Below are 25,365 nucleotides of genomic sequence, written 5' to 3'. Positions count from 1 at the left end.
AACGTGGCTAAACATCAGGAGTCATGAGTTTGCTCAAAAATAATGACTTGGAGTGAGTTCAATGAGTTCATAGCCAACAATTCTCCATCAGCAAGCACATCCTGCAAAAGCAATGATGACAATTTTCCTTTTAAAAAGCAGGAACGTTGCACAGATCCAGGATCAGTGGGAACGGCTGTTTGCTTTAAACGGTTGGGGGGGAAGAGTCGATTTATTGTCGAGTCAATGTTATTTATATTGTGCCAAATCACAAAAAAAGTTATCTCAAGACACTTGACAGGTAAAGCAGGTCTAGAACCACACTCCTTCAATGAATTCACGTATGTGAAGATGTTCAACTTATGTGACAAATTCTCATGACAATGAGTCCAGAGAGCCTGTCAGCGTTGACATTCCCCTGGTGTCAGTGAAGTCATGTCAACGAACCTGGGGCCTGTAGTTGGTGTCCATCCTTGATATCCTCCAAACAGGTCATCAAACTTGGTCCTCGTCAGCTTGAAGGACAGCTGGAAACGGCCTTCGTCCAGGCACAGTTTTTGGAGAAAGCGAGTTAAGAAGTTTAGAGTTCCAAGAAGCTTCTTCAGTTCGTTCAGTTTGGTCCTGTAGAACTATTCAATGTGTCGTGACTTCAGAAGCTCAAATCCTCTCTCAGGTCTAGTGAGAGTGGAAGAGATTATAAAATGAGAGAAGCAGGGCCCTCACTCAGAGCTGAAACAGCTCAGTTGGGAGAGCGTTAGACTGAAGATCTAAAGGTCCCTGGTCCGATCCCAGGTTTCAGCAGAGGAACAGCATTGACTTTACTTTGCAGTGGAGGAACTGCAGACATGAAGGAAACTAACATCTTGTCCTGTGTATTCTTATGACATTCAAGACATTTTTGGAGCCTCTTGTTGGATTTTGCCACAGAGAATCAGAGCCAATCAAAAGCATGGTGGACTTTAACATGGAGGATTGAACAAGTCAAGAAAGCATCAGTTTGACCTTCACAGGTGTTTCTTTTCCTGTCTAAATACTGTAGAAAGAGCCTGAGTAGCTCAGATGGTAGAGCATCAGACTTTTAATCTGAGGGTACAGGGTTCAAGTCCCTGTTCAGGTGCTGTGGATGTTCCACTTCAGAATTCAGAGTAAGGACCAGGAGGGTGGGACACAATAATAGATAGGGGTAAATGTGGAGTCTGGGTTCTTTTCTAGAATGTGTGGCCAAGTGACATCACTGACATGACTGGATGACTTCAGTCACATGACTGGATGACAGTGTAGATTCCAATGTAGAGGTTGGGGAAATAGTCTCTGAGACTCCAGTGTTGTTGAAATAGCAGATGAATGAATCCACTATCACAAGATGGCGTCACAGATCTCACCATCAAGTTGGACCAGTTGAAGAACAAAAGGACTTCTCCACTATCACATTTATCCTCACTGGTCCATACTTGGGGACCTCTGTACTAAATGGAGAGTTGAGGAAATGGGCTTGTTGTGGCCCTGCGGTCCACAGACCTCCTGTACAGTCACCAAGCGCTGGCAGACACAATCGTAATGGAACCAATTATTTTAAAATGACAGTAACAAGTAAGAAATAAGGCATTACAGCTTTGAAGGAACTTGTCCAGCACTGGTTTGTGAGTGGGTGTTGTCCTGTATTGGCAGGAAAAACTCCTTGAAATGTCATGCAAGTTTTTTCTTAAAAAGAAATGTGTAAAACATTCATTAACATCCAGGCCCAAAGACAAGAGAGGGCAACGCTCCAAGAGTCTTTGATCTCTGAATTCTGAGCATTGATCTCCTGCTTCAGTCTTTGATCTCTGACTGATCCGAAACTAATCAAAGGATCACATCAGCATATTGGTCCAGTCTACAGATGGTGATTTTACCAAGTGCACTACAGCAGTCCTTGTTGCTGTCTGCTGTTGTGTCACAGCAAAGTAAGGAAACAGCCTGACGGTCCTCAGGAGGAAATTCAACAACCTCCAAAGATGGAGGTGAATCTAGACCTGCTCATGTTTACTGTCCTTGATGAACTTGACAAACACACCACATGTCACACACTCTACAGTTTCAATATGTTGAGAACATGAAACGTGTGGCCCCAGTGACCCTGCATGAAATTTTTGTCGAATTCAAATTTTGATTCATGACCCAGAACCACTCAAAACCCCTGAAAAATAAAGGTTTGGGTGCATTAAAGACATAAATAATAACATCATCATGTTTCAAGGGGGCTGCAGGGTGGTGCAGTGGTTAGCACTGTGGCCTCACAGCAAGAAAGTTCTGGGTTCGAGTACCGGCTCGGGCGCAGTATCTTCTTGTGTAGAGTCTGCAAGTTCTCCCCATGCCTGTGTGGGTTCTCTCTGGTACTCCGGCTTCCTCCCACAGTCTAAAGACATGCAATTTGGGGAAAAGGCTGATTGGATTCTCTAAATTGACTGTAGGTATGAATGTGAGTGTGAATGGTTGTTTGTCCCTGTATGTTGGCCCTGTGATGGACTGGTGACTGGTCCAGGGTGAATGCTGCCTCTTGCCCGTAGACACTGGGATAGGCTCCAGCTCCCCCCGAGACCCTGAACAGGAATAAGTGGAAGAAGATGAATGAATGTTTCAAGGTTTTCTTCCCTCAAATCTGAAGGTCAAGCTGCATTATTTGCAGTGCTCATTAGCAGGGGAATTAGCTCCAATGGTAGAGTGCTAGCTTAGCATGTGAGAGGTAGAGGAATCCATGCCCTCATTCTCCAGAATACTTCAGCTTGTTCTGTTGATCAGAGGAGCTGCTGTGTGATGAATGCTGATGTTTGTCCACTGCTGTGATAAAGTGTCACCCTGTTACTGTTACTGACCATTTCAGCTAATTCCCCTGCTAATGAGCACAGCAGATAATGCAGCTTGACCTTCATGCATGGTTGGATGAGCGTCACCAGGTGAAGCTTCTGTGGTTGACCAACATGTGGAATCTCTTTCAATACTCCAGTGGTGGTTTAAGTGATGAAAATATGGATTAGTCACTGGAAGTGTGTGTGTGTGTGTTTAAAAAGGCAAAAAAAAACTTTTTTCAGCAATAGAACTTTAATACAAACGCAAAATGAAAAGCAGAAAAGGCCAGAATCCAAAATATGGATTTACAGAGGAAGCGTGCTGGGCCCAGAACCCAGAGGTTGATGGATCAAAACCATCCTCTACTAAAAGAAGGGAATAAAATAAACTTGGTTGTTTTGAAATGTGAATCTGTTAAAGAGGGGTGGAAATGGTGAGGTAGTCATTGTCCCTTTTGTTTTATTACAGAGACCTCATTGTTACTTAAATAATTTTAATTCTTTACTTGAAGATTCACGCTTTTTCGCTCAAAATGTATAAAACTTCTTGCATGTTGGTGCCCCATCACACACAACAGGTGAACTTGTACTCTTTTCACCTCTGACCCACAAACATTCATAGTCTTCCAGTGAACGTCCAATTATCTTCTGAAATCAGTGATGAATCTTTACCTGCTGAGACTCATTATCTCTGACTGTGACTAGCATGTGCTAGCAGAATACAGCACTCCTTCTTCATTATCTGTCTTTGTCTCTGACCAGCTCTCCTGCTCTCTTTCCTCCTACCAGTCAAAGCAGACATCTGCACCTACTGATCTTGGATCTGCTGCCTGTTCCTGCCGAGTAAAAGAAGGAACCAGCACCTGGTTCTACAGGCTGAATTAACTCCAGGACGTTGGCCAGCCGTGTCAGTTGAAACCTTATTTGTCCAAATAGAGAAAAAATAAGTCTGATTGTTAATGAAAGATGTCATCATGGCTTTGAAACTGTGGTTGGGGACAAGCCAACATGAGCACATTCATGGAAGAATAGCAACAAAAACAGGAAGTGTTAGTTAGCAAGTACTCACCAGTCTTGCACTATCATATTTGATTCTAGTGGAACAAAATGCCTGCTGCTGACTGTGCTGCCTGGTGGTGGATCACTCTTCACCATCCTCACAGGCCTTGATGGAACCAAAAAGGCGAGTTCCTGGAGAAGATCTTCCAGGGGGTCCAGGTTAAAGCGGTGCCCCAGCTGGCACCAGGCGCTGACCCAGGTCCTGCATGTGAGATACTGTCAGTTCTGTTCTGCCCTGCTCACAACCACAGGCTGGTGTTGAGGCCTGCAGCAACCAGGGCCCCAGTCACCAAGTGTATAAAGGCTGGTCATTGTGGCAGTGGGAGGAGTCAAAATGAAGACAGACCAATGTGAGCAGGACGTGACTGCAAAAGTAAGAAGAACTTGACCATGTTTCCTACAGTACCCAGGAGGCTTGGTAGTTGTTGAAGGAAGCTCCAAAAGCAAAGAGCAGACAGCAGGATATAAAAAGAAAAGATCCAGACACTAAAACTAAAAGTAGAAACAAGATGAAATACTAAAAGCTTTGGAAAGATACTCCAAGGTTGTATATACATTATTATATACACTACTATTCTCCATGACTCCTAAAGAGGGAAAGGAAAAATTAGAATGTGGATCAGATCAGCTGATTTCAGTGTTAAGTCCATCCCTCCATCCACTTTCTATTCTTATTCAGATGAAACAAGAGTCTCCAGATCAAAGTCAGAATTCCTGATGATGTCATCAGGGCTTTGACAGTACCGAGAATTCTGTCTTTGATCTCAGGAGGACATGAAAGAAACACAATTGAGGAAAGTAGAAGAGAGCACATTCAGCTTCATTAGAAACTCTTGAACTGTTGAACAGTAGAATTTGTTTGAAACAGTTTACAACACTTAGTGACAGGATTGAAGAGGGAAGATTTTTCTACTTAACATTTAATTCTAACTTCAAAGTCAAGTCAAGTCAATTTTATTTACAAAGTGCCAAATCACAACAGAAGTTATCTCATGACACTTTACAAGTTTATCTTATGAGATCGGTACCCTGGAAGGTATCACCTTGGCCCCCAGCATGACCCTAAGGAACCTAGGAGTTCATTTGATGAGGATCTGTCCTTTAATGCCCACATTAAGCAAATTTCTAGGACTGCTTTCTTTCATTTGTGAAACATTGCTGAGATCAGACACATCCTGTCTCAAAAAGATGCAGAAAAACTAGTCCATGCCTTTGTCACTTCCAGGCTGGATTACTGCAATTCCCTCCTATCAGGCTGCACCAGTGGGTCCCTAAAGACTCTCCAGCTGGTCCAAAATGCTGCTGCCCACGTGTTGATGAGAACTAGTAGAAGAGACCATGTCTCTCCTGTACTGGCTTCTCTGCATTGGCTCCCTGTTAATTTAGAAGAGAATTCAAAATTCTCCTTCTAACATACAAAGCCCTCAACAGTCAGGCTCCTTCATACCTGACAGAGCTCCTAGTCCCCTATTATCCAGCTAGAACCCTTCGCTCCCAGGATGCAGGGTTACTGGTGGTTCCTAGAGTTCTAAAAGTACACTGGGAGCCAGAGCCTTCAGCTATCAGGCTCCCCTCCTGTGGAACCGTCTCCCAGTTTCTCCAGGATGCAGACACCCTCTCGACCTTTAAGAGCAGACTAAAGACCTTCCTTTTTGATCAGGCTTATAGTTGTGCTGCTTAGGCTGGCCCTTAGATATGCTGCTATAGGCTTTGACTGCTGGGGGATCTCCCAGGGTGCACTGGGCTTCTCTCTACTCCTCTCTGTCCTCCTATATGTGTCATACATAAATCATACTCATACGTATTAATAACTCGTATTCTTCTCCGGAGCCTTCAGGCTCCTCTCATCCCAGATCTGGGTGCTGCTGGAGGAGGCTGCAGACCTGAAGAGGCTCAAGCTGCCACCCGTAGCTCCACCTGCTCACCGTCTGTCCATCAGTCTCTTCCCTTCTCTCTCTCTTTATCTCTGTCCCTCTCTCTCCTTCTGCATATCTGTCTTCCTCCATTATCTGTCTTTGTCTCTGCCCCACTCTCCTGCTCTCTTTCCCCCCAACCGGTCAAAGCAGAAGGCCGTCCCCATTGAGCCTGGATCTGCTCGACATATACTGCCTGTTAAAAGGAAGGTTTTTATCGCCACTGTTGCAGGATGTGCTTGCTGATGGAGAATTGTTGGTGTAGATTCATTGAAGGAGTTTGGTGCTGGACCTGCTCTACCTGTAAAGAGTCATGAGATAAGTTTTGTTGTGATTTGGTGGAATATAAATAAAATTAACTTGACCAGTGTTATTTGTGGTCTTTTGTTAATTGTATGCCACATGAAATTATTGTTGGTCACTTTTCTCTCACAGTGGCAAGACAAGAACACTTCTACTTTTGATGATGATTGTTCAACACTAGACTTCATCCAGTACCATGTTGTCAAACACTGGAACATCCACAGCACCTGAACAGGGAACCCTGGACCCTCAGATTAAAAGTCTGATGCTCTACCGTCTGAGCTACTCAGGCTCTTTCTACAGCATTTAGACAGGAAAAGAAACACCTGTGAAGGACAAACTGATGCTTTCTTGACTTGTTCAATCCTCCATGTTAAAGTCCACCATGCTTTTGATTGGCTCTGATTCTCTGTGGCAAAATCCAACAAGAGGCTCAAAAAATGTCTTGAATGTCATAAGAATACACAGGACAAGATGTTCGTTTCCTTCATGTCTGCAGTTCCTCCACTGGAAAGTAAAGTCAATGCTGTTCCTCTGCTGAAACCTGGGATCGGACCAGGGACCTTTAGATCTTCAGTCTAACGCTCTCCCAACTGAGCTGTTTCAGCTCTGAGTGAGGGCCCTGCTTCTCTCATTTTATAATCTCTTCCACTCTCACTAGAACTTCGAGAGGATTTGAGCTTCTGAAGTCATGACACATTGAACAGTTCGACAGGACCATTTTTGATGAATGTCTGAATCAAACAAACCTTTTTTGTTTGTCTTCTTCCCAGTTGCCTCAACATTGTGTGAGCCAATAATTCCACATCTGTACCAGACAAACCTCTGGTTGGTGGGTTTTCTGGATCTTTCTGTTCTAACAGTGTCTTTTATCTTAAATATGCCACTTTCACATGAAAACATCAATAACAGGACAATATTAAAACTATTATTGCTGCTGTTGCTGTTGTTGTTGTGTGTCTGTATTCCATCCCCCTGTCCCTCTGTCTTTCTCTTTGCTTGTCTTTCACCCTCATCTTGTTCCCATCTTTTTGTCATTCTCTCCCTCCTTTCTCTCTGTCTTTTGTTTTTTCTTCTCTATATTTGTCTTCTGCTGCTCCAGGATCAGCTCCTATCACTCAGTGGTCCAGAACCATTATGAAGCCTGATCATGAATGTGAGCAAAGCTCTTGGAACAGGCCTGCTGCCACAACAACTAAGATCCTGCAGGTCACTAGAAACTCCAGTGTCCAGCTGACAAGTGGACTTTCCTCTGATCTGTGGTGGTGCTGAGTTTAGCAAACATCTCCAACAAGAAGATGAAGGAGGCCATCAACTCCTCCAAGCTCAACATCTATACTGGCTTTACTGGGAGATCAGGAGGTCAAAGCAGATCTTCACCCTCCATCTCAGATGGTTTCTACTCACAGAGATGAGGGACCAGTTCAAACCAGCTCCCTGAAGCCATTCTCCCCCCCCCCCAACACACACACACACACACACACACACATACACACACACACAATTTCTGTAAATGTGGCTTCAGTTTCTTTGATTCTAGTCTCTTATTTCATGGTTCAGTTGTTGACACTCAGTCTTTTCTCAGCGTTCCTGTTATCTTGTCTCTCCTGCTTCATGTAAATTAAAAGAATATTTTTCAAGTTGATCTGAAACTAAGCTGAGACTAGTTAGACTGTGGAGGACCGACACTCTCTGGGTTTAGCAGCAGCTCAGCCACCTCATGTGATTGAACTACTGTGTTTGTACCAGCACACTACAACTGGAGAACAGTCCATTTATTTGACTTCTTGACATTCGGAACACAGACCATCAGAGCAGTTGAGGGCCGACTGGAGCAAACAGTGAGGGAGTCCATCCAGAAATGCAGCTGCTGCCTCCAGGACATGAGCCAGTTGATTTGAGCCGTTTCAAACACACGTCTATCTGAACCATGCAGATCAACAACACCTCCAACAGGAAGCCTACCTGAGCTCCACAGCACCAGCAGCACCAGCAGCACCAGCAGCACCCTGCCATCCATGTCCAGTGTCAAGCTCCTCCGATCGTCTGCTACTAGTTTCTTCACTCTTATTTCCTCATCAGGACTCTTAAGTGCAGCTTTTCATGTCCGTGTCAACAGCTCCTGATGTGCTGAAGTGATACAAAGATAAAGCTGAGGGTCGGACACGTCATCCACATCAGAGCTGTGACACTCATGATCTTCTGATCAGATGAGCAGTTTCCTCTCCTTCACTGCTGCAGACGCATCAGATTGTCAGCACCACATCTCCTGTTTCCTGATATAAAACGACACCTACTTCATAAAACAAGCCTGACCAACTTAACACATTTCATGTCAACTGCATTTAACAACACAGAGATGTTTTGTTAAATCCTACTAGAGGTGAATCTCATCCATGATTCTCCAGACATTTTTTAGGACCTCTGACAGTTTCAGCATCTGAGGAGGCAGACGACAGCGTGTCTGAAACAGAGGGTTTCAAAGTGAAGTCCTCAGATAAATTAGCTGAGTTTCACTGGACTGCTAACGAAGGTCAGAGGAGAGAGAGAGAGAGAGAGAGAGAGAGAGAGAGAGAGAGAACAAGCAGTGTACATAAGAATGAAATTTCATTCCAGAGGCAAAAACACAACACTGGAAACAAAACAGTGAACCCTCCTGAGCTCAGGATGAAAGCAAGCTTTTCCCAGGCATTTCATAAAAGTAAAATCTGACAAAATCTCTGATCTGACTTTTAAATCCATTTATTAAAATGACACTTTTACTGACTTCAGGTGATTTCCTTGCTGTCGTTACTTCTCATTTTTAGGGAGTTTCTTGATCGTCACTCAGGACTTCATCCCCCATGTTTGTGAAGGAAACAGGAAAAAAAGACTGAAAACTGACACACATTCCTGGAATATTAATCACAAACCTGCCAGAGGAATCATGAATAGAACAGACAGGAAAAAAGTTAATTCACTTTAATGATAGTTCTGAGTGTCAACTCACTGATCCTGGATCAGATTTGAGTTTAAAGGATAAAAGCAACTGGACTTGCTTGAATGTCTTGAAGAGGCTTCATCATCCAGGTACTTCTTATCTTGTAGTAACTGCAGTACTTCAACCTTTAACTTGGTCATGTTCACACATTGTCACCACATATTTCAAAGCAGGGAAACTGAACTGGTGATTTCAGGCCTGTTAAAAGAACCCTGCAAGTGAATGTGTTGGTCAGACCAGCAGATTGAGGGCCAAGTGTTTCCATGTATTTCTGTGTGAGAAGCAGCGTTGCACCACAGGCTTGTATTTTTGTGTCAAATCTACAAATCTTTGTTCAGTCGTAGAAGCAGGAGGAAGGGGAGGACATTGGGTGAGAGTGAGAGTCAGAGGCTGATAGAGAGGAGGGGGGAGGCCAGTGGAGACAAACCACAATCATGAGACGTTTATCAGCACAGACGTGCAGCATTTAGAGAGACGACCTGATAGAAACCTGTTTTTGCTCTTAACTTGCTTTTGCTGGTCTACAATGTTGGAGAGAAGAGAGAGAAATCCACAACACTGGACCGGGCTGATACCAGCGGAACCAGAGCTCCGCTCCTCCAACCTAAAATTAACTTGAGGTCACTCGGTGCATTTTGCTGCTTCCTAACTTGATCTTTTGAAACACATCAGCTTCATTGGGAGAGTGAACAAGACATGAAATGGTCTCCCTACAAGAGTCACCTTCAAGCTGCTGAGGCAACATGGCTGCTGATCTCTGGTCCTTTTGCTTGAAGCACCGTTGCTTCCTTGGCCGGATACAATAACCCAATACAAACACTAAGTAAGTGCATTGAACAAATCAACCATTGGATGTGCCAGAATTTTCTTCAGCTGAACAAAGATAAAACTGAAGTAATTGTTTTTGGAGTTGAAGAAGAGCGATTAAAAGTCAGAGCTCAGCTTCAATCAGTAATGTTAAAAGCACAAACCAAACCAGAAATCTTGGTGTAGTCATGGACGCAGACCTGAATCTTAACAGCCACATAAAGACAATTACAAAGTCAGCCTACTATCACCTGAAGAACATATCAAGGGTTAAAGGACTGATGTCCCAACAGGATTTGAAAAAAGCTTGTCCATGCGTTTATCTTCAATAAACTCGACTCCTGTAAAAGTGTCTTCACAGGTCTCCCTAAAAAATCCATCAGACAGCTCCAACTGACTCAGAATGCTGCTGCTCGAGTCCACACGAAGACCAGGAAAGTAGATCATATCACTCCAGTTCTCAGGTCTTTACACTGGCTTCCTGTCTGCCAAAGAATTGATTTTAAAAGACTACTGCTGGTTTATAAAGCACTGAATGGTTTAGGACCAAAATTCATTTCTGATCTTCTGGTACGTTTTGAACCATCCAGACCTCTCAGGTCGTCAGGAACAGGTCTGCTTTCTGTCCCCAGAGTCAGAACCAAACGCGGAGAAGCAGCATTTAGTTTCTACGCTCCACATATCTGGAACAAACTCCCAGAAAACTGTAGGTCTGCTGAAACTCTCAGTTCTTTTCAATCACAGCTAAAAACCCATATGTTTACCGTGGCCTATTATTAAATCAAACTTGAGGCCTCTGATCAGTATCTCACACTGCACTGTAACTTCTATCTGCCTGTTTAGCTTCTATCTCTAACTTTACTTAAGCTGCAATGTAACTCTTCTAATTGTGTTGAATGTCTTTCTCTGTCTTTACTTTCTCTAATTATGTTGAATGTCTTTTTATGTTTGTTTTATGTAAAGCACGTTGAATTGTCCTGTTGCTGAAATGTGCTGTTCAAACAAACTTGCCTTGCCTTGCCTTGCCTCACTGTTCTGTGTTTGTTCTGCTCAGTGGAGGAAGGAACGAAGGACTGGAGCCCTACGTTTTTCTGTTCCTACATCAGTGAACACACTTTCTGTGCTGAGAAGGAACCAAAGCTACTAAGGAGGATTACAGAGTTTGTCCTTGCAGGAGTCAGTGACTTAATAGTGTCTAACAAAGGGTTGAATCTGAATGTGAAAGTTCCCCTTCAACTTGGGGCCATGGCAGAGTGAACCAAGAACACTGGCAATGGGGGTGAGAGTGGAGCCAACGATGGATTCACAGTTCATCACCTCCACCATAATGTGGACCACCTTTCCTGTATCCAGTTTCAACCTCTAAATAACTCATTCCCTGACCGGGAATCAAACCCGGGCTGCGGCGGTGAAAGCGCCAAATCCTCGCCACTAGACCATCAGGGACCGCACAGAGCTCTCCAACAACAGAGATGATACACAATGACTGTGGTCTCAGTTGAGCTGAGCCACTCAGACACAGTCACCCATTCAAGCTGGGCCTGATACCACACTTCAGTACAGACAGAGAGAAAGAAGACACACGGGATCCTTTGAAGAAAATGCAATAAAGACAGGAAGCCCCCATCACATCGTCAGTGTTTCAGTGACTGGCATTGTGAAGAGACTGAGACAAAGTCACGTTATGAATGGAGGGCTGAGTTGGAGCAGAGAGGGGGCAAGATCCTGGGGGTGGACTGTCTTTGGGAAGCTGAGGTGTCTGGTGGTCTTGGTGGACCCTCTGTAGCTCAACTGAGACCACCAGAGTCAGTGTGACTGTAAGCCTTCAAAGCCAGCATGAAGGAGCTGGTTTTATCTTTGAAGGGGAAATCACACACACAGCTACTCTCAGTTCCCAAATGTGTGTGTCCTCACTCCTTCGTCCTCCTGCTGCCCTCAGAATACAGACACAATTCAACCTGGTAGGTCTGGTGCATAGAAGTGCTCCTGAAAAGATTTGTGTCAGCCCACAGCTGGCTGTTCTTACCTGGAACCTCAAGATGAAACTGCTTCCACAGATTGGAAATGAATCTGATGTTGACTTTTGGACAAATCACCTGTTCATCAGTTCAACCATCACTTCCATCCATTTTCTACTTCTTATCTTATGATAGAAAGGAGTCTTTCTGCTGTGTGACGGAGGCAGTTACTGTGAGCTGCTGCATGTCTCAGCTGTGTGTGTGTGTGTGTGTGTGTGTGTCTGTGTGTGTGTGTGTGTGTGTGTGTGTGTGTGTGTGTGTGTGTGTGTGTGTGTGTGTCAGTGACGTGCGGTCAGGGGAGGCAAGTGAGGCTTTGGAAAGATACTACAAAATTTTATATACATGATTATATACACTACTTTTTCAATTAGAATGTGGATCAGATCAGCTGATTTCAGTGTGAAGTCCATCCCTCCATCCACTTTCTATTCTTATCCTTTAAGGGTCACGGGGGGGGGGGGAATCCCAGGTGACATTGGACAAGAGGCAGGGTTCACCCTGGACAGGTCACCAGTCCATCAGGAGAAATGAGGTGGCCTAAACTAAAACATGAGTCAGATCAAATTCAGATTAAAGCATGATTCTCCAGATCAAAGTCAGAATTCCTGATGATGTCATCAGGGCTTTGACATTAACTAGAATTCTGTCTTTGATCTCAAGACATGAAAGAAACACAATTGAGGAAAGTAGAAGAGAGCACATTCAGCTTCATCAGAAACACTTGAACTGTTGAACAGTAGAATTTGTTTGAAACAGTTTACAACACTTAGTGACAGGATTGAAGAGGGAAGATTTTTCTACTTTAAATTTAATTCTAACTTCAAAGTCAAGTCAAGTCAAGTCAATTTTATTTATAAATGCCAAATCACAACAGAAGTTATCACATGACACTTTACAAGTTTATCTACTGAGATCGGTACCCTGGAAGGTATCACCTTGGCCCCCAGCACGACCCTAAGGAACCTTGGAGTTGTCTTTGATGAGGATCTGTCCTTTAATGCCCACATTAAGCAAATTTCTAGGACTGCTTTCTTTCATTTGTGAAACATTGCTGAGATCAGACACATCCTGTCTCAAAAAGATGCAGAAAAACTAGTCCATGCCTTTGTCTGCCTTTTGCCTTGCCTTTGAGAATTCAAAATTCTCCTTCTAACATACAAAGTCCTCAACAGTCAGGCTCCTTCATACCTGACAGAGCTCCTAGTCCCCTATTATTCAGCTAGAACCCTTCGCTCCCAGGATGCAGGGTTACTGGTGGTTCCTAGAGTTCTAAAAGTAGACTGGGAGCCAGAGCCTTCAGCTATCAGGCTCCCCTCCTGTGGAACCGTCTCCCAGTTTCGGTCCAGGATGCAGACACCCTCTCGACCTATAAGAACAGACTAAAGACCTTCCTTTTTGATCAGGCTCATAGTTAGGCTGCTTAGGCTGGCCCTTAGATATGCTGCTATAGGCTTAGGCTGCTGGGGATCTCCCATGGTGCACTGGGCTTCTCTCTCCTCCTCTCTGTCCTCCTGTATGTGTCATACATAAATCATACTCATACGTATTACGAACTCGTCTCCTTTTCCGGAGCCTGAGTTTATTGACTGATTGACTGAAAACGAGCAAACATAATAGGGTCTTCGCCTGAAGTACCTTCAGGCTCAGGCCCTAACAAATCATGTCAGAGATGTGTTCTAACACCCCTCAGTAATGGTCAGGAAACACAACAACCTTTTGTTTATTTCTATGATTTTCTTGAGGTTCATTTTACCATTTTTTTAAACTGAAATCGAGGGTTTACTGACTAAAAAAAGGTCCAGAGGCCCACAACAAAATATTCAAATCAATATTTCCATGGATAAGGAAGCCTAACAAGGAAACCAAGAGATGGGAAACAACTTGGATGATAGACAATTGTTTTTAGTTTATTTGACAGCTGATTGAAGACGTGGGTCAAAACTGACCTGTTCACATAAGAGATGGGAACAGAAAGCTAACACAAGAGGAAGGTTGAAGCTATGAAAAAGGAGTTTGATAAAAATCTTGAACTGACAGTAGAAATATCCTTTTGTATGTTTACCTTTGTTGACAGAAGTCACTTTAGCTTGGCAGTGAAAAGAATCACTGCTAGCTTGACAAATAAGTGCACAAACTGGGTTCAAGCTGGACTTTGGACACTGGTATCTGCAACAACTCCCATCAACTCCTAATCTAGCATCTCTGCTGGGTCAAACTATTTTACAGAACATTTGACAGACCTGTGGAGCAGTGAGGACAGACATGAGTTGATCCACATGATCCACTGAAGCGCCATTTTACCCTGCCACTGAGGTCACCAACATGAGCTGGAGTTGGGACTCTTGAACTGAACCTGGTATCACAGCGACACCTACTGCTGCTAAATGGAACAGCAACATTGAACCCAAGTACAGGATTGAAGGGAGACTGATGGTCGCTGTTTGGGTTTTTGAAGAACAAGGAGGGCGTTGGTTCAAGCTGGATTCTCAGAGACTATTTCCCCAACCTCTACATTTGCATCTACACTGTCATCCAGTCATGTGACTGAAGTCATCCATTCAGTGATGTCACTTGGCAGGACTGTCATTGCCATCACATTCTAGAAAAGAACCCAGACTCCACATTTACTCCTGTCTATTATTGTGTACCACCCTCCTGGTCCTTACTCTGAATTCTCAGAGTTTATATCCAGTTCAGTTCTCAAAACAGATGAAGTCATGAGTGTAGATTAATTTCCTTTTCTCCACTGATTATATGTCAAGGTTTGTGTGTGGGGGTGGAGCCTATCCAAGCAGCCTTCGGACAAGAGGCGGGGTTCATCCTGGATGTGTCACCAGTCCATCACAGGGCCAACACATAGAGACAGACAACCATTCACACTCACAGCCACACCTACAGTCAATTTAGAGTATCAATCAGCCTCGTCCCCTCTTGATGTCTTTGGACTGTGGGAGGAAGCTGGAGTACCAGAGAGAACCCACACAGACACAGGGAGAACATGCAGACTCCACACAGCTGGGGCTCGAATCTGGATCCTTCTTGCTGTGAGGCCACAGTGCTGACCACTGCACCATTGTGTCCCCTGAAAATGCCACCAGATCGTTTGGATTTCCTTTAAAATGAAGTACACATGAACATGAAGAGGTTTTCACAGGGCTGGTGGTGCAATGGATAGCGTGACTGACTACTGTCAGAAGATTCTAGGTTCAACTCCTGGCTCGCTCACTCATAATTTTATACTGAGAAGCTTTCACACCTGAAGTGTGAACCACTGCTAAAAGTCACTGAAATCCACCAAGGTTTCCTCCTTGTCTGCTGTAAACATGAACACATGCATGGATCCTGCTACCTCTCACATGTTAAGCTGGCACTTGACAGTGACAGCAGGAGAACAAAAGAGCTTGGTTCTAATGTGACTTGACAGCACTTTTTAGGGCATGAGCCAGAAGGAACTTCTGGCAAAGACTCCATTATTTTTCCACTTTTTTTTCTTCTTGCAATCAACACTGCCCAGAGTTGATCTGCAGGAAATAAGACTCACACATTTGATGAAGTTTGGTCAGACGGTGCAGACACACTTGACACCCAGAGAGGTGAGCAGGTTTTGGACCAAGTTGAAACTTGTCAAGTATTTCAGACAGAAAATGACAGAAAGCTGTGGCTGTGTTCTGGTTCTGCATGTTTCAGATTTATTCCCCTCCCAGTAATGTCTTATTTCCAGCTCTGCTCTCCCTCAACTACTGTTTAGTGTCATATTTATTTTGCTGACTACTTCATTGACATGTGGTAAAAATGTCTTGTGTTTCCTGAAATTAACTGAGTGCTGCTCAGTAAAGTTGACATGACTTGAGATTCTATTCCTGCTTGGTCCATTTCAACATTCTTATCCTTCCTAGCATTGGAGATAAAGTTTCAGTCAGGGCTGTACTTGATTAGTACTGCATATAGTACACATCAGTCACTGCCATTACACAGTGGAATGGAAGTTGAAATACTGTTGACCAGCAAGCTGAAAACTGTTGTGATATTTGACAATTCTATTGTTTCTGAATGAAAATCATGTGAAGGAGAATCATTGAGACATCCTAAAAATGGCTGAGGTCTGCTGAGCTGCAGCAGGTCTGAGCTGCTTTTGATGCCCAGATGATGAGGAGGCAGTGAATGTTGGGTTTGGTGGAGCTGAAAAAATGCTGCAGGTGTTGAGAGGTCTGCTGGTGTCCAGGACTTCCTCTCCAGTTCTCAGCTTCTCCCTGCAGTTCCCACAAACACCACAACAGTCCTGGAACCCCTGCAGATGGTGGAGGACCATGATGACCCCGATGCACCATCAGGCCATCAAAAACCAGTCCTGATGATCAAAAAGGTCCCTCCACTCATTCAGGGTCAACTCTAGAAGAAGCTTCTGGAACAGATGAGCAAACGCACTCAACTAGAAATCATGATTTAAACACAATGTTGATTTTTACAATTTCCTTCAATGTTTTAAAAACCATCAAAGTAGACAGAAGCCCAGATGGTCCAAACCTGTTTCCTGTCTCCTGCCATTGTGGAGAGCCTCTGTTCTGTCCTGCTGCTGTCCAGTTGTCTCTACTGAGCTCCTCTGCTGGTTCCACCTTGAAGAGTGTCTGAGCTAAAATTGAACCTTGGGGAACATCAACCTTTGATCTAAGAGTTTTGTGTTTGATTTTAGAATTCTTTCTTTGATCTCATCTGAGAAAAAGACATGGAAGCTCAATCTGATGTTGAGGAGGCCGTGATCGTATAGTGGTTAGTACTCTGTGTTGTGGCCGCAGCAACCCCGGTTCGACTCCGGGTCACGGCAGCATGAGACAAATTTCTTGTGTGTATTGATGGACACAAACCAAGCAGAATTTTCCCACAATGCAATAGGGCGGTGTTTGGTCAGTGTTGAGCAGGCGTCAGTCTGACAATGATGTCATATTATTTTGTTATCACTTGACCAGACCCAAAAGTAGGCTCCAGGTATCAGTCTCTTCTCAATGCTAATATCTGCTAGCTTAGTCTGCTACTTTGATGGCTCTGACTACAAAAAGGTCCAGACCCCTGGATATGGTGGTTCCTCCCTAAACGTAGATTCTGTCAGCTCATGTTTTGAAATCAACTCACCATGAACACAAGTAGATTTCAATGGACTGCAAATGTGTCTCATTTAATGGTAAACATGTCAAATATAAATTCCATCACCTGAGGAGGTCTGCTGCTGGAATTAAGCTCCAGATATTCACAAGATATTTTATATCTTAAAATGAAGCATTTTTATATTTGATTTATTATTCATTAGCCTGCTTCATGTGGTGTGATTTTATGTGTCCTATATTAAATCGAACTTTGTAAACGATCGTCCCTGAGGATGTTGAATGATGTCAAAAAAGTGTTCTCTAAGCTCTCCTTTCCTCTAAATAGAGGAGTCTCTGCTGAGGTCGTTCCCTGTCAGAGTCCTGACGTCTATTCAGATGCACCGAGAGACTCAGGCAAACAGAAGACAAGGGCAAGTGAAGTAACCTGAAAATGAGAGGGGAGGTTCGACATCAAACTAAAACAGGAAGAACAGGACACAAATGGGATATCAAAATAAGAGAGACCATGAGACATGACACCCCAGTTCCTGCTGCTTCCAGCTCTTCATATCGAGCCCCTCGTACAGTGGTTGAGAGAGACCACAAATATTAAAGGTGTCTACATAAATGGAGAAGAACACAAGGTGGCGCTGGACGCTGATGATGTTTTAACATATTGAAGTGAGCCCCCTAACACAGGACCTGCATTAATAAAACTCTTTGAAACACTGGAAGCTTTGCTGGATATAAATTCTCCATTCTAATCACTCACCTCCAGAACACATGGAGGAAACCCTCCACCTGGATTGGGGCCAGAACTCCTTGAAGATGATAGAAGAAGATGGAACTCCATTTCCTTTCTGAGTCTGAGTCACAGGGTTGATAGAGTAAAAACAAATGTCCTACCACAAGATCTCTTTCTAGTTCCAGGACCAACTGGAGTAATTGCCTTCAAAACCGTTTCTGAATTGAACAAAATGCTTTCCAGATTTATCTTGCAGGGGAAGAAACCCAGGCTCAAATTTAAACCACGACATGAATGAGCCCCAGTTCCTGCTTTACTGGCCCATCAAAATCTGGAAAAATGTTTCCGTAAAGTCCAAATCTCAATGAATAATTTGGAATGTTAACAGGAGAATATCACTACAAGTCATTTAATGATGTGCTTTTAATCCTGGGTTCAAAGAGAGTAACAACTTTCTACTCACTTGTGGAAAATGGAAATTTAAAAGATTTGAAAGCCTGAGAAGAGAATATCACTGAGAAAGTCTGACTTTTTAGAATCCTCTTAGGTGAGCAATTATTTTAGAACACGACATCAGAAATGAAACAGACTTTAATGATCCAATGCTGAAAATATTCTTGGCTGCCCATCAAGAAACAAGAAAAACCTCATATTGTTTGTTGTTTTCCGTTTGACCTGATTCTTGGTTGTCAACTAACTGGCTCATTGGCTTTCTTGATGGAACAACAAAAGCAAAAGTTGAAGACTTTGAATATCCAGACCTCTGGCGTGATTCTCAGCTGTCATTTAAATTTCACATGAACTCAGTGTCCAAGCAAATATCTGGTGGGCTAAAATGACTTTTGTCCTTCTGTTGACTTTTTCCATGAGACGTCTGGAAAAGTATTATAACACAGTTCATGTTCCCAATGTTGGACTACGCTGGTGGTTTCTATGGGAACACTGGTGACGGCCCCAGGCCTGGGTCCTATGCAGCGTTGTGTGTGCAGGGTCCTGTTGGTGGGTGTGTTTGTGTCTTTGCAGGTTTGACGTCCTCAACAGTCAGGTTCCTTCATACCTGACAGAGCTCACAGGTGAACCCTGCCTCTCGCCCATAGATAGGCTCCAGCCCCCCTGCAACCATTAATGTGGGTGTTTTGTTAATTGCATGCCACATGAAATTATTATTGGTCACTTTTCTAGCAACAGTCTCACAGTGGCAAGACAAGAACACTTCTACTTTTGATGATGACAGTTTGTTCAACACTAAACTTCATCCAGTACCATGTTGTCAAACACTAGAACATCCACAGCACCTGAACAGGGACTTGAACCCTGGACCCTCAGATTAAAAGTCTGATGCTCTACCGTCTGAGCTACTCAGGCTCTTTCTGCAGAATTTAGACAGGAAAAGAAACACCTGTGAAGGTCAAACTGATGCTTTCTTGACTTGTTCAATACTCCATGTTAAAGTCCACCATGCTTTTGATTGGCTCTGATTCTCTGTGGCAAAATCCAACAAGAGGCTCCAAAAATGTCTTGAATGTCATAAGAATGCACAGGACAAGATGTTCGTTTCCTTCATGTCTGCAGTTCCTCCACTGGAAAGTAAAGTCAATGCTGTTCCTCTGCTGAAACCTGGGATCGGACCAGGGACCTTTAGATCTTCAGGCTAACGCTCTCCCAACTGAGCTGTTTCAGCTCTGAGGGAGGGCCCTGCTTCTCTCATTTTATAATCTCTTCCACTCTCACTAGAACTTAGAGAGGATTTGAGCTTCTGAAGTCATGACACATTGAACAGTTCTACAGGACCATTTTTGATGAATGTCTGAATCACACAAGCCTTTTTTGTTTGTCTTCTTCCCAGTTGCCTCAACATTGTGTGAGCCAATAATTCCACATCTGTACCAGACAAACCTCTGGTTGGTGGGTTTTCTCGATCTTTCTGTTCTAACAGTGTATTTTGTCTTAATTATGCCACTTTCACATGATACAATCACAAAATGAAAAGCAGAACAAGCCAGAACCCAAAATATGGATTTGCAAGGTCAAACAAACAACAACCAGTCAAGCAAATCAAACCAACAGAAACCAACTACTGGTTCAAAACCAGTAAAAAACAAAAACAGAGGAAAAGTCTCTGTGTGCAAGAACATGCATGTGTGTGTGTGTGTGTTTAGATGCGTGTGTGTTAAAAACTGACAACATGAGCCAACAGTGGTGTTGTCTGTCAAAGAGGTGGAGCTCTGTCCTTCACCTGCAAGATTTCAGCAGGCAGCTCAGGTCTAGTTTTCTTCACTGTGCCACCATGATAAGTTTCCTCCTGAGAAGTTCTTGTCCAAGGTCATAGCTGGTAAAAGAATTGTCACAGTGATACTGGGACCCTGCAGTCCAGTCGTCATATCCAGGACCACACTGGACATGGCCGTCTTTGTTTGTTTTATTGTTGTGCAACGTGAGAGAACGTGACAGACCATTTTATACCAAAGACAGGCTCTGTGTGTGTGTGTGTGTGTGTGTGTGTGTGTGTGACCATGTTAAATTCTTTTCAATAAATGTGTTTCAACCTGCTATTATTTGTATGCTGTATGATTTCTGAAAACCAAGACTAACTAAGCGCGCTGACCGATTGAGCCACAGAGACTCTGAGTCTCCTGCTTTTCATGAAGAGTTTTCAGGCTAATTTCAGAGTGTGAGGTCCACACTGCACATTTGAGGGAACATGAAGGACAGCTGAGAGTCTGACTGTCATGGCGAAAGCCTTCAGCACTAGAACTGAAACAGCCCCCACAATCTTAACCCCCCCAGACCAAACATCATCGTCCAGCCTCCAACCAGAGGTCCATCAGTTATCATGGGAGCCACGTGTGGAGTCTGGATTCTTTTCTAGAAAGTGACGGCAATGACAGTCCTGCCAAGTGACATCACTGACATGAATGGATGGATGACTTCAGTGCATCCAATTACCAAGTGCACTGCAGCAGTCCTTGTTGCTGTCTGCTGTTGTGTCACAGCAAAGTCTTTGGTGCTGGGATGAGGTCATGGAGACGATCTGGGAGCAGTCCTGATGTTAAATGGACAAAATGTGTCAACATGAAATAAAATTGGAAACCTATTTGAAGCCTTATTTTGTGTTTGATGGACATTTTTTTAAATCTCTAATGACTTGTTTTAACTGAACCTACTGGATCCTGTGGTGCCTGATGAGGAGACAACTTGCAACTCTCTTCTGGGAGGCCCCCCTGCATGCTCATTCAAGCCTCTGCAGATGATCCAGAATGCAGCAGCACGCCTGGTGCTTCCAGCCCAGCGCTGCTCCAAATCTCTAGCCAGACTCTTCTCTTCTGTTGTTCCCAAATGGTGGAACAAACTACCGAACTCTGTGCGTTCTGCTGAGTCCCTTTCTACTTTTAAGAGACAATTGAAGACTCAATTGTTCAGAGAGCACCGAGGCACTTGACCTGACTCTTCTCCTCTTTGTGCTGTGGGGTAGAATAAGTCAGAGGGTCCAAGACCCAGCACTTAGTGATTATGTAGCACTAACTGTGTTGTGTGATGTTGTATGTCTGTCAAAAAAAAGAAAAAAAAAAAAGGGAGGGGGGGCGACACTTCTTCTGCCACTAGATGGCGGTAGCTGTGACCAAATCACAACTGAAGCACTTTTGTGCTTCCTGTGGACTTTTCCTTAATTAAGTCTAAATTCTTACTTGTGTTGTACGTCACTTTGGACAAAAGCGTCTGCTAAATGAAACTGTAGAATTGTAGAATTGTAGAACTTGGGTACAAAGTTGAAGAGGAGGGTTTTTGGAGGGGAGGGGATTTTTTTTCCAGTGTTGTAAATCAAAGTAACTACAACGACATGATAGAATTTCTCAAAATGTCCTAAGATGGATTCCAAACCAAATCAGCTGTCACAAGGGAAAGTCTGCATGTAAACACACACACACACACACACACACACACACACACACACACCAACTGACATTCCCAGGGACTAAACCAAACCAATTCCTACTTAACCCTAAGCTCCACCTCAGTTCCAGATGAAACTGGTTGAACATGGAACCGTCCCACTTGGAACATTTCCATCACCTTCACCACCACTGGAGTATCAACAAAGATTTTGGTCAACACCAGAATGGTTGAGACAAGACAACATGCTACCAATCCTCTCTCTCTCCCTCATCATCAGCTGCTACAGCCCTTGAAAGAAAACCTTTGACACATGGACCTACAGTAGGAGCAGATGTTGTCTCCCCTGGAACAGCAGTTTAACGTTGTTGGCAGGACTCGAACCTGCGCAGGGAGACCCCAATGGATTTCTAGTCCATCGCCTTAACCACTCTGCCACAACAACTACACTCCCATGCACATGAGTAGAGGATTGATATTCAACAATTTATCTTCATCAAAGCACAGTAGATTTTTTTTATCTTCTCACAAACACAAACTATTTGTGTGTGTGTGTGTGTGTGTGTGTGTGTGTGTGTGTGTGTGTTGTTTACCAGCAAGCTGAAAACTGTTGTGGTTTTTGACAATTCTATTGTTTCTGAATGAAAATCATGTGAAGGGACTTCCGGTGACGCCATGATGTAGAAGACACGAGGGAGAATTGCTCCGAGAGAAAACTTATGTAAAAATAGCTCTTTAACGTGATATAAGCAGCAGAAAGGGGTCGAGGACGCGGATAATCAGAGACTAAAGACAAGAGAAATAAAATGGACAAAAAAGGGAAGTCAGCTAAGAAAGAAAATGCGAATGATACAGGCGCCGGCGGAGCGCGGATCGCCGCACCGGGGATGGCGATGTCCGGAGACGAGGTATCGATGATATTAGCGGAGCTCCGTAAACTACGCCAAGAACATGCAGACGCGGTGACGGAAAACAAAGGAGCCTTAGCAAGACTAGAAGCTAAAATAGCTGAAATGGGGGAGAAAATGGCTAAGTTGGAGCAGCGGTCAGATGAGATGGAAGAGAGGATTAACGACACGGAAGGCCGGACGGCGAGGCTGGAAAGAATGGTCACTTTACTACTTCAACACGAGGCAAGGCTGTCCGCGAAATGCGAGGACTTGGAATCAAGATCAAGAAGAAACAACATCAGAATACACGGAATCCCAGAGGGTGCTGAGAAAAACGACACCATAGGATTTGTGACTCATTTTATTCAGTCCTCAATGAACTTCCCTGATAAAATGGCGGTTCATTTCGAGAGAGCGCACCGATCACTGACTACGAAGCCGAGAGAAAACACGGCCCCCCCGCGAGCAATAATTGTTCGCTTCCTCAACTACAGGGTGAAAGAACGGCTGATTCAAGAAGCATGGAAGAAAAAGTTCACGTATGAGGGACGTAACGTCTACTTTAACCAGGATTACACAAATGAAGTACAAAAAAAGAGGAAACAAGTAAGGGAAGTTATAAAGAAACTAAAGGAGAAGAACGTGAAGGCACAATCTCCATATCCTGCACAGCTGAAAGTCTTTCTGGAAGACGGGACAAAGACGTTTGCCACATTAATGGATGCTGCACCCATGCTGAGGAATATGGGGATTCAGGTGGAGGAGGAGGACGAGACCGAGAGACTACAGAGAGTGATGGCGCAAGGCAGCTGGACCATAATGACGGGACAGAGGGGGAGAAGACAGCAGCCAAACATCACAGAGACGGATCTACGGGCCCTTATCAAGTGAAGTATTTCATACGAAGAGGATGCCCTGAAATATACATGATCAATACAAGTGTCTGTTAAAAAGGACATACACGAAGACAAATGGAGCTGGTTAAGAGGTAATTTACTACTTATAAAAAAAACAAAAAACAACAACAGACAAAATATTGTTTTGGTTCTATTTTGGAGCAAAATCACTGCTTTTGTGGAGCAAATGGCAACTTTACACAACATCCGAGAAGTTGCAAGTGCACATAGTGCGAACCACCAGAGGGCCTTCGTCACAACTCTCTGGTCAGGGGACAGTTGGGAGTCTTGTTTTTCTTGTTATTGTGTATTAGTTCTTGAGGAGATGCAGACTTATCTTTTTCGCTGTGCTACTTTTTGCACAGTTATATTAGTTAATAAGAGATGTAAAGTTACTGGGTTTCCACTGAAACAAATATGAGTAGGCTAAACCTTGTGTCATATAATGTCCATGGGTTGAATCACCCCATAAAGACAAAGAAAATACTGAGTCAATTGAAAAAAATGCAATGTTCAATAGCTTTGATACAAGAAACACATCTGGATGACAACGAATGTAACAAAGTGAAAAGGGAATGGGTAAACCAAGTATTTCATGCTTCTTTTGGAAAAAGAAGGGGAGTAGCCATATTAATAAATAAATCCTTGCAATTTCATACAGAGAAAGTGATAAAAGATCATCTGGGAAGATATATAATGATGGTTGGTTCCATAAGCGATATGACAATATCCATACTAAATGTTTATGCCCCAAATGAGGAAAATGCGGCATTCTTTAAAAATATAGCCAACGTAATTGCCAACAACGGGAAAGGGATGATAGTGATTGGGGGTGATTTTAACACAGTGCAGAATGGTAAGCTGGATAGATTGCCTCCAGAACAGGGACCAAGTGTAAAAAAAATCTAAGGTACTAAATAATGTCATAAGAGAGCGAGGTCTTACTGATCCATGGAGAAGAAATAACCCTAGAGGGAAGGATTTGACTTTTTACTCAAACCCACACGGGAGTTATTCAAGGATAGATTTTTTCTGCGTTTCACAACAACATATGCATAAAGTGCTGGACTGTGGCACAGACACCATCACTATAAGTGATCATGCTCCTATTACGCTAACGGTAGATATGGGTAATGAATCTTTTTTCAAATACTGGAGACTTCATGTATCTCTGTTATCAGATGAGAGTGTGGTAAAGGAACTAAAACAAAATTTAAAGGAATACTTTCAAACTAATGACAATGGGGAAGTTTCACCTTCAATTTTATGGGACGGGGGGAAGGCAGTTATTAGAGGGAAAATAATAGAGATATCTTCTAGAATGAGAAAGGCCCGATTAAAGCAACAAAATATGTTAGAGAATAAAATTAGAGAGTTGGAATTGGAACACAAAAGAACATCAAGTAACTCAACACTTATCGAACTGAAAAAAATCAAACAACGGCTCGATGAACTATTAACTTACAAAGCAGAGGGGGCTTTAAGGTTTACGAATCAGAGATATTATGAGATGGAGAATAGAGCCAGCAGATTATTAGCATTTCAACTTAGAAAAGCCCAGGCAAATGGGACGATAAATAAAATAAGACATCCTAACTCTAAAAAATATATGATAAAGCCAACGGAGATAGCAGAAGCCTTTGCAGAATATTATAAAAATCTATATGATGACCCTGACTCGCAATCACTAGAAAATAAAACACTGGCATTCCTCAAAAGATTGCACTTACCGTCATTATTAACAGAGGAGGCATCTGAAATGGTTAGGCCAATCTCAGTACAGGAAATAGCTAATACAATTAAGGTACTTAAAAATAATAAATCCCCTGGCACGGATGGGCTCTCGGGAGAATTTGATAAGTGTTTTGCGAAGGAGATTACACCAGCCCTTTTCAAAGGATTTAATTATGCCCTGACATCAGGTGACCCAGCAACATCTTGGTCAGAAGCCATTATCTCAGTCATACATAAAGAAGGAAAG

General features: G+C 43.3%; 4 non-coding genes across 4 annotated transcripts; 2 read left to right on the top strand and 2 right to left on the bottom strand.

Moving 5' to 3' along the window:
• Positions 1 to 707: 707 nt before the first annotated feature.
• trnaf-gaa (transfer RNA phenylalanine (anticodon GAA)) lies at positions 708 to 780 on the top strand. The gene has a single exon. It is a non-coding gene; the product is annotated as a tRNA-Phe (tRNA).
• Positions 781 to 16,634: 15,854 nt separating this feature from the next.
• trnah-gug (transfer RNA histidin (anticodon GUG)) lies at positions 16,635 to 16,706 on the top strand. Its single transcript has one exon. It is a non-coding gene; the product is annotated as a tRNA-His (tRNA).
• A 2,293-nt stretch (positions 16,707 to 18,999) lies between these two features.
• trnak-uuu (transfer RNA lysine (anticodon UUU)) lies at positions 19,000 to 19,072 on the bottom strand. Its single transcript has one exon. It is a non-coding gene; the product is annotated as a tRNA-Lys (tRNA).
• Positions 19,073 to 21,961: 2,889 nt separating this feature from the next.
• Positions 21,962 to 22,043, bottom strand: trnas-aga (transfer RNA serine (anticodon AGA)). The gene has a single exon. It is a non-coding gene; the product is annotated as a tRNA-Ser (tRNA).
• Between the last annotated feature and the right edge of the window lie 3,322 nt (positions 22,044 to 25,365).

The sequence above is a fragment of the Aulostomus chinensis genome, chromosome 4, assembly GCF_037954235.1.
Source record: "Aulostomus chinensis isolate RoL2024-O1b breed Wild chromosome 4, RoL_Achi_v1.0, whole genome shotgun sequence".
Taxonomy (NCBI): domain Eukaryota; kingdom Metazoa; phylum Chordata; class Actinopteri; order Syngnathiformes; family Aulostomidae; genus Aulostomus; species Aulostomus chinensis.
This window is presented reverse-complemented; position numbering and strand designations above follow the sequence as displayed.